At 44.0% G+C, this 9,550-nt stretch overlaps 1 protein-coding gene and 1 long non-coding RNA gene across 10 annotated transcripts in view; one reads left to right on the top strand and one right to left on the bottom strand.

The window, feature by feature from the left end:
* The window catches only part of LOC112809030 (uncharacterized), a 17,476-nt gene extending 16,038 nt beyond the window's left edge, over window positions 1-1,438 (bottom strand). Inside the window, exons 1-2 of the long non-coding RNA XR_003204497.2 lie at window positions 1,171-1,438; window positions 486-595 (exon numbers count right to left, since the gene is read on the bottom strand). This is a non-coding gene — a long non-coding RNA (uncharacterized lncRNA). The remainder of the gene's footprint in view (window positions 1-485; window positions 596-1,170) is intronic.
* The window catches only part of CHD9 (chromodomain helicase DNA binding protein 9), a 230,132-nt gene that overhangs the window by 58,298 nt on the left and 162,284 nt on the right, over window positions 1-9,550 (top strand). For 3 of the 9 annotated variants that reach the window (XM_025852350.2, XM_025852348.2, XM_025852346.2), the window contains exon 1: window positions 1,780-2,009. The exons of 2 other annotated variants lie outside the window; for them this stretch is intronic. The gene's annotated coding sequence lies outside the window, so the exon portion shown is untranslated. Of the gene's footprint in view, window positions 1-1,336; window positions 1,360-1,778; window positions 2,010-2,124; window positions 2,260-9,550 lie in introns of those variants that run through there. 4 more of the 9 variants (XM_073884390.1, XM_025852349.2, XM_073884391.1 and 1 more) reach the window with 4 other exon arrangements.

Here is a 9,550-nt window from a genome sequence, read left to right as displayed (position 1 = left end):
AAACAATGAATCATGGAGCACTACATTAAAAACTAATGATGTAATATATGGTGATTAACATAATAAAAAAATTTTTTAAAAATGCTTGTTCCCAGAAAAAAAAGATTCAAGAAAATATGAGTTTTCTTGGGGAGAAAATTTCTGTAAAAAGTAGCTAAAGTTTTAGACAAAATATGGAATGTCTTATTCTCTAACATCTCTAAATGAGATGTTACTGGCCTTAAATTCGGTTCAACAGGTTGAATTTGCAAACGAAAGCAGTATTCAAATAAGAAGTAGTGTAGGGAGCTCAGGGGTAAACTGTTTCTGTGCATTCTTATCCTAGTATGTGGTTGTTATTAAGTATCCTTGAGGGGAATCAAAGCTGTAATTGTAACTTCTCTCTCAGCAGGGTTCCCTCCCAGCCCCTTCAATATCTGAGCTAAATAGACTTGGGTTGATCCACGCTGGAGCACCTGCACTGGGAATATAAAGAATGAAATTACCTGGTAACTCTGTGTATCGCAGCCATTACCTTCTGGTCAGGCATAAACAAGCCCAGTGACATTGCTGTATGCTTCACTGTGGAGTCTGAAATTCAAGAGTTTTCTGTCCACTGTAAGGTGAATGAATGCTAAGTATCACCCACAGTGGATTTGAAACGGTGTTAAACAGTTTCGAACAAACATAAGTTAGACTGAAGTCCTGACATCCCATTATTTTGTCTACCTCTCATTCTCATATGGATTTTAAAGCTTTAATTAGGCATTAAAGCCAGCCCAGAGCCTGAAAGAGACCCATAGAATTTTAGAGCTGGAAGGCTTTTAGAAAATTTGTCCAGCCTCTTCATTTTACAGAAGGGAAAACCGAGGCCCTGGGACATGTTACGATTTAACGTAGGTCACACAGTGACAGAGCGAGAGGGAACCCAGGTGTCCCCACACCTTCGTTGGACAGTGCTTTTCTAGTAGGCCACCTGCTCCTAGACCAATGCCCCCCTCCCCCCCCCGTTTGTTCTTTCTTTCCCTTAATAGCTGTGCAAATCAGAACGTGGGCCTGAACGTCGGGAAGACTAGCTGTCGGCCCCAGCTCTCCACCACTTGAGGTGCGCACTTGCTCTCTCTCTACATCAGGACTTGGGGCTGGGTCTCTCCTTAGCCTGGCGCCTTCTCCATGGCAGGTGCTTCGCACCTGGGCTGAATCGCTGCATCATCGCGGCGCCACTGTCCTTGCTCCCGATTTTACAGCAGCAGCGCGTGTCACGGCGGTGTCAGAGCGTAAGGAGGACGCGGGTCCGAATCCACGCCGTTTGAAAACGGAGGTTCAGGACACCCTCTCAGTTCCCGGTTGGCCCCGGGCTGGCGGAGAGACGCCCAGAGCGTGAGTGACCTCGGCGCCGACCTCGCCACTGGTCAGCTCGCAGCCGGGGCGTGCCTGCCAGGCCTGACGTGGCGGCGGGGCCGCGGGGAGGGGAGAGGCCGTCGCGAGGGCGCGGCCTGACGTGGCGGCCGCGGCGGGGCGGCGAGGGGAGCCCGGGCCACTGCACTGCCCCGCGCTCCGGCCAGAGGGCGCCCAGCCCCAACACTTCCCCGCCCCGAGACCGCCCGGGGCTCCAGGAGTAACCGCACCGGCGATTGGGTCGGCGGCACGGCGGGGCCATGTTGGAGCGGGGCGACGACCCCGCCTCCCGCCGCCCTCCGCCCCGGGTCGGGCCGGGCCGCGAGGGAAGCGGAGCTGGGAGAGGGATCCTCCCTCCCGGGTCGCCCGACGCCGCAGGAGCGGCGGCGGGAGCGGCCGCGGTCACAGCCTCCCCTCCGAGCCTCGGCCAATCAGCGGCGCGGGCACAAATATGCAAATGGCGCGCCGGTGCTGCCGGAGTGCCGCTCGCAGGGGCTGGTGGGGTCGCGCTGGGGGAGTGAACTGGGCCAATCAGGCGGGTGCGTGGCGGCGCGGGGGAGGCGGTGCCCCTTCACTCCTCCCTCCTCTCCCTCCCGGCCCCGCGCTGACAGGGGGGCCTGGCCGCGCCGCCGGTAAGTGCCGTCGCCGCCGCCGCCGCCCGCCGTTGCCACCCGCCGCCCCAGGCGTGGGGAGGAAGCCTGGGGGCACCGCGGGGCAGCAGCCGCTGCTCAACTGGTGGGGAGAGGCGGGGGCGGGTTCTGTCAGCCGGGTGGTCGCCTGAGGCCGCCCCCGCCCGGACAGCCGCGCGTGTCAGTCTCGGTCGAGGCGGGGGGCGGCGGGGGCGCCTCAGTCATGGCGAAGCCTGAGAGCCAGCGAGCGGCGGTGAGTACGTGCCGCCGCCGCCGCCGCTCGGCCGGGGGGGGGGGGGGGGGGGGCCGGGCCGCGCCGCCGCCGCCGGGGGTAAGGGGCCCGCGCCCGGGGACGGCTGGGCGCGCGGCGAGGCCGGGGAGGGGGCTCTGCCCGCACGTGCGGCCCAGCCCGCTCGCGGCCCGCCCCGCGCCTGTCATGGCTGCGGGCTGCTGCCCCCGCCCCCCCCACCCCCCCTCCGGCCCGCAGACCCTGGGGTCGGGACCTGGCCGCCGCGCCTGTTGCGTCGGGCGGAGGTGAGGGCAGGGTGGGCAGGGCTCCGCTTCCCCGCCCCGCGCGAGGTCGGGGCCTCCCGGTCTGCCCGCTTCCCTCCCGAGGGTCGGGCTTCCCTCCATCCTGCAGCCTCTTCCCCCGCCCGCCTGCTTTCTCGCCTCCGTGACTCATGACAGGGCGTCCCGCGCGAGCGCTGGGTGTCCCCGAGCCCGGGACGCCCCCGGCGCTTTCCCGGGCCTTGCCTGCCGGGTTACGACCGCACTGCCTTTCCTGTGATCCTTCACCCCGAGGGGCAGCCCCGAGGGCCTCTCCACGTCTGCAGTGGGGCCCGGACCCCGCGGCTGCTGCCGCTTTCTTGGGCTCTGGGTGTGGGACGTGATGGGTGGTTCCAGGGCTGTCTTCGCGGACATCCATCCCAAAGCCAAGCACGACCCGGAAAGCCTGGGTGTCTTACTGGCCTGTCGTCGCAGTCGCCAGCTCAGGGTGGTTTCTGTTTGTTCCTTTTTTGGTTCTGTTTTGCCTTTTTTTTTTTTTTTTAAGAAAAATAAAACTTTTCGGAACAAAGTAGACCAAAAAAATTCTTAAATTGTGATATTAACAGTGTTAACACAGTTACTTTCCTGGGAGTCTGGGATTTGACACTGCTGTGACTTTTCTCCATTATATGAAAAATACTCGTAACTACCTAAGGATTGCCCCGTATTAAATAAAGTTTATTTTCATTAATCACTATCACAGTTTAGTTTCTCAGTTTTGCATGCTACTTTTCACCTTTCCTTTTCTCTGATTTCAAACTCCAGTTCTACTTAACCGACTAGGATCTTGAACAGAAAAAAGGGCTTACCTTGTGTAATGTTATTCTACCTAAACTGTGCACGATTGTACAGGTACTTTAAAAAAAAAAACAACGGCTAGGTCTGCAAACACTTAAATGTACAGAAGGTACTTACCCGGTCGGGGGTGGGGATTCCACATTTTGGAGGGAGGGAGGGGGTGTGTGTGTGTGTGTGTGTGTGTGTGTGTGTGTGTGTGTGTTTGCGCGCGCGCGCGCGCGCGTTTTAGTTTTGGGGGGAGGGGGTTTCAGTGCAAAAGGGTGAACATAGTGTTTCTTCATTTCTGTTAGATTTACAGAACTTGAAATTAAGTGGGACTTTTTGCTAATAGCATAGAGCCTTCCGTATGATAGATATTGGATAAATACTTGTTCTAAGCAAATTAAACATGTATTCTGTATCTTCCAAGACTTTGTCTCTGCTTCCATTGCTTAGACACTTCACATTAAGTAGCTATAGTGTACTACAACATATTAGCTTGGTGAGTTTCCTCTGAACTACAGGTCATGTAATATAAACATGAAATGCTCTGGGGGAAAAAAGTAGTCGCCTCCCAGATTTGATAGAGTTATGTTTGTCATTCTGAACAGTTTCAGGAGAGTGGGTGTTGTAGAGTTAAAAAATAAAAACCTTGTGATTGATTAACTAGGGGAAGTTGTGTCCTAAGGACATAAGAAATAGCATTAGGGAAAAAAAATTATGCTGGTATAACTAGTAAAGCCTTCTTGACTTGGAAGGAGTTCTGATTGGAGAGAATCAGGACTTTGTCACTTTACTAGCTGTATAGCTATAGTCAGATTTCTTAACCTCTGTGAACCCATGTTTTCTTGAATTTTACAGTTCTCCAATTCTGAGGAGTCCATTAGATCTGTCCTTTGAAATATAAAAATTATGCCTGGGTTTAAGTATAAGAAAAGGCAGCGGTTTTGGAACAAATAGAGGTATAGTTGGTCTTACCTTAAAAGAACATTTTTAAAAGAATAAGCTCAAGTGGGCAGGTATGAATGAAGGAAGCAGTGTTTAAAAAAAAAAAGCTCATGACAAATTTAATAAAATCCTAGAATTTTGAACTTGGAAGTGTCTTTAGAGACTTTTAACTCCAAATCCCTTTTCTAATGTAACTGAATGCCTTCTATAAGACATTAAACTAGACCTTGGCAGTTTACCTATGGAAACCAGATAGAACTGAAGGAAGGGCTTAATGTATAAATTTAGGAGGTAGGAAATAAAGAAGCATTACAGACTTAGAGGTAAAATCTGTTGAAGTTTCAATAATTAAAAATTTTGGTACATGTGACATTTTAGATATTCTGAAGGGTTATATGTGTTACTCATATAAATGTAGTGGGAGAAAAAATCAACTAAATAGAGGACAAAAATGAAATCCTAGAGAGGTTAAAGTATAAAAGAAAAATGAAATAATAGATCTACTGGGGAAATTCCATCATATGTCAGTATAGTGAATACAGAACATTGGTAAGAATATGGAAACTTAAGGCATTTGGTTAGAGTGAAAATGAATTATGAAACTAATGTCATAAGTGTTTGAAAAACTTTGAAAGCCAAAAATTGGAATCAAGAGATTTATGGACACTGAGGAGACAATGATTTTGTTACAACCTTTTAAATGTTCTGTAGCTGTCATGGTTTTAAGCTGATTAACCTGTCTTACCCATACAGATTTCTTACATGATAGAAGATTTAGCTTTTTTACACTTACTCTGTGAATATAAGTTGCCCCATTCCAATTTTGTAACTATCTTCTGACACCATGTTTCTTTTTACTTGTTTGGGCTTCGCTCCCATCCATTCTACCCCCGAATTTTACCAGTCTGTGAATACTCAAGTCAAATTCCACCTTGCGAATAAGATCATCCCTTGTCATTGTAGCCCTTAGGGATTTCTCCTTCCCATGAGACCATAGCATTATTATTTGTCTCACTCATTTGACATATCATGTGCAACTTCCTGACCTTATCTACACTGTATTGCTTTTAATTTTGTGGGAGCACTTTTTGCTCCTCCCTTTTAGAAACAGTTGGAAAGCTGATCAAGTGATAAGGGGAAACTCAGAGAAGGGGAAGCCACTTTGAGCTATAATTCATTCTCTGAACTCCAGGTCACTCACATCCATTCATTAAACAGATTAATTTATTAAGTGATTCCTTTATTAATCAGTTTATTATATAACAAATTTATTAAGTGATTCCTACCTTTGTAGAATTTATAGTCTAATAGTGGAAACGTAATGGGCAAGTAAATAACAAATGTAAAATTACAACTTGTAATGAATTCAGTAAAGGTCTTCCTTTTTCACAGACTGCTGGGAAAAAAATGGGGAGGATTGTAGATTGTGTGGTCAGAAAGGTCTCTCTCAGGTGGTGATATTTAAGTCAAGATAAAGAATAAGCTAGATAGGGAAAGAGTTTCTTGGAAGAGAGAAGAATATGTATGAAGGCAAGAAAGAGCTTAATATGTTGGAAGAAAAAGAAGTTCAGGGTGGCAGGAGTATAATAATAAGGGAAAATCATGCAAGATGAGAGCTAGGCAGAGAGCAGATCATACAGGGCATTGCAGGGCATTTTGAAGACCTGGGTTTTACTGAAGATGTTGCAATCAATCTTTGAAGATTTTGAAGTAGAGGAGTGCTATGCTTTAGATTGTTAAGAATGACATTTTGGTTAAGAATGGATTAGAGAAAGGCAAGGATGAAAGCAAAAACTACTACTACAGTTGTTGAGGTAAGATGATGGTGGCTGGCCCTAGGGTAGCAGTAGCATCTGATTTGACAGAGACAGGAGATGGAAGTGGCAGGGCCATTGACAACTTCATGACGTATTGGATGTTAAAGGAAAGATGTCGAAGTGACCTCCAGGTTCCCCTGACTTGAGGACCTAGAAAGATGATGGTGAGATTTACTGAGATGAACATGAGAAGAAAAGGTTTGGCAAGAAATTAAGTTTTGAACACCATTCCTAGGCAAGAGCTTCAGAAGGTAGAAGGCGGTGGGGTGGGGTCGCTACCTTTATCTGAATGATAGATGCCTCCATTGGAATAGGTTTAACTATATATATGACATCATATTACAACATACTTATAATGTGTTTTGAGAATAGCAAGCTTCATATTTGTGTTAGGAGAATTAGTAACTGAAACGATCTTTTAAAAATACAGTTCAACTTTTGAAAGTTTGTGAAAATTTTCTTAATACAGATTATATTAGATAAGGTTTGAGAAAAAATCTGTAGTATTAGATGGGTTTTGATATTATTTGGGTGATGGTGCAGAATTCAAAAGTCTTATAATCTTGATGTTCTTAAGAAAGTGGCACTCTAGGGGCGCCTGGGTTGGTTAAGCGACTGCCTTCAGCTCAGGTCATGATCTCAGGGTCCTGGGATTGAGCCCCCGCCTCGGGATCCCTGCTCCGTGGGAAGCCTGCTTCTCCCTCTCCCACTCCCCCGCTTGTGTTCCCTCTCTTGCTGTCTCTCTCTCTCTCTGTCAAATAAAATCTTTAAAAAATAAATAAGTAAATAAAAATAAAGAAAGTGGCACTCTTGGGTGCCTGGGTGGCTCAGTTGGTTAAACGTCTGCCTTTGGCTCAGGTCATGATCTCAGGATCCTGGGATCCAGCCCCGCATCGCGCTCCCTGCTCCCCGGGAAGCCTGCTTCTCCCTCTGCCCCTCCCCTGCTTGTGCTTTCTCTCTCTCTGTCTCTCTCAAATAAATAAAATCTTAAAAAAAAAAAAAAGAAAGAAAAAGAAAGTGGCACTCTTTAAAGTTATTAGCTTGTAGGCAGCCTGATATTATATTTATCATTTGTAATGAGACTTCTGGTGTTTATGAGTAAAAATTTTAAGTGCAGGGCATTAGGAGCTATTATTTATCAAATAACTATAGATACTGATGTTTCTGTTATACTTTGTCATTATTAACTTAGCAAATAGTAAGATTTTTTTTTTTTACTGTACTTTTAAAACTTTTTTTAACCGGGAATTTTAAATATTGTTATTGCTACAAAGGGACCCAGTTTGAAATCTGAAGAGAAAAAAAAGATTATTTTTCTTGTTCAGTGGTCATTTCAGTTTAGTTTACCTAACTAAGCTGCAGTATAAAGTATATTAAATTTTATTCTATTGGAAATAAATGGTTGTGCTTCTGAAAGATAACTGTTAATGTATCTATTCTTTTATAAGAAGAAGGAAAAAATCATTAGGATAATGGTTAGGTTTCATATATTTTGCATAAACTTTGTTTTATCTTAAAATTTTGTGCTTTATTACACATTACTAAGTAAATTCAAAGTTACTCTTTCATGGAATTAGCTGGAATTTAGTGTATTTTTTCAGTTATGTTATCTTTTGCAGTATTTATCTTTAAAACAGCAATTAAATATTTATTCATTAAAATTTTTTCTTCAATCAAGGAACTGGACAGCTTTCCATAAAACAAATTTAGGAATTCAAGATTCTATATTTGGTACACTTTTTTAGTCTGTTTTATAGATGAAGAAACTGAGCTACAGAGAAACTGAGTTGCCTGAGCTTTCTAGTATTAGGGAATATTTTATTTCAGAGGTTGCATAATTTAGTGAATTCACTGCATATCCAAATACAAGAATACACTTAGTTCTGATTTGGTGAACACCTGTTCAGATGAGTAGTAAACGGAGTTTACTTTTAAGTCTTTTCAGAAACCATCCTATATTTGCTTACCAATATTGTTTTGAATGACATGTACTCTAAATGGTGACTTATAAATATTTATTTATGATTCATCTTGGTTCAATTAGGTTTTTAATTTTTTTGATAAGTTATAAGTGACATTCAGAAAAGTATATGTCATAAATTTATAGCTCTATAATTTATTACAAAGTAAACATCTCTGTAACCACTACCTAGGTCAAGGAATAGAATGTTATTGGCAACCCCCAAGCTCCTCTCACTCCCTTCCAATCATCACCCCCTTTCAGTCTCCCAGAGGTAACCACCGTGCTGACTTCTAAAACCATAGAGTAGTTTTGGTTCTGTTTCAACTTTATATAAGTGAAATCATATAGTGTGTGTTCTTTTGCTTAATATTATCTCTGAGACTAATCTGTTTTTATTTTTAAAGATTTTATTTATTTATTTGAGAGAGAGAGAAAGATTGAGAGAACGAGTGGGAAAGGGGGCAGAGGGAGAAGCAGACTCCCTATGGAGCAAGGATCCTGATGCAGGACTCGATCCCAGAACCCTGGGATCATGACCTGAGCCGAAGCTAACCCACTGAGCCACCAAGGCGCCCAATCTGTGTTTTTCCATGTAAAAGTAGTTCAATCATTCTCATTGCTGTTGATTCTAATGTAGGATGAACATGTTTTCAGTTTGGAAGTGTTCTGAATAATACTGATATGAGCATTTCTGTACATGACTTTTGGTGTGCACACATTTCTGTGGCATATATATTTCTAGAAGTAGAAAAATTGGTTATGGGTATGCGTATATTCAACTTTACCAATAATGCTGTATCTTTTTCCAGATTTGTTCCAATTTATACTTCTTTTAGCAGTGTATGAGAATGCCAGTTGCTTATATTGTTATGTGGTTTGATTCAAATACCACTATACAGTATTTGAAAAATCTTGTGTTCTTTTTAAAAAATCTCCAAAGATGAATGTTTGGTTATGGATAGCTATTTCTACCTAAATGAGACATAAATTAGTACCTCTGTTGTGCCTGTTGGATTACAGCATATTCAAACAAAGCATAGTTTTTTGTTTTCAAAGTTATAATCAAATAAGATACCATCTTTTCTCTATCCTTAAAAATGTTTGGTTTTGAAATACGGTGACTAGTACAGCACTGTAGGGGATATGGTTTGGAAAGAACAAAAAAAAGTATAACGTTATTAAAGAAATCTTGAAAAAGATAGGAAAAAACTTTTAGCCAAAGTGAATTTGGTTACTGTTAGGTGAAATGTACATGATAGTTTGAAATAAGGCCCTGGAGAAGGAGGAGGGCAAGTTATGTCAGAAATGGCCAAAGCTCACAGGGCTACTAATAGGGATATGCATCACTTGTATATAGGGACCCAAGCTATTGCTTTCTTGGTATGCTTTTGGTCAGAGACTTCAAGGAAGGCAATGAAATGCTATATGGTCTCATTAAAGTAGTGGGAAATTGAGTTTTATATCTTTATTTTATTCTAGTAGTAAGAAAAAAA

The sequence above is a fragment of the Callorhinus ursinus genome, unplaced genomic scaffold (assembly GCF_003265705.2).
Source record: "Callorhinus ursinus isolate GAN/ISIS: 27379988/994484 unplaced genomic scaffold, GSC_fseal_2.0 scaffold56, whole genome shotgun sequence".
Classification (NCBI taxonomy): domain Eukaryota; kingdom Metazoa; phylum Chordata; class Mammalia; order Carnivora; family Otariidae; genus Callorhinus; species Callorhinus ursinus.
This window is presented reverse-complemented; position numbering and strand designations above follow the sequence as displayed.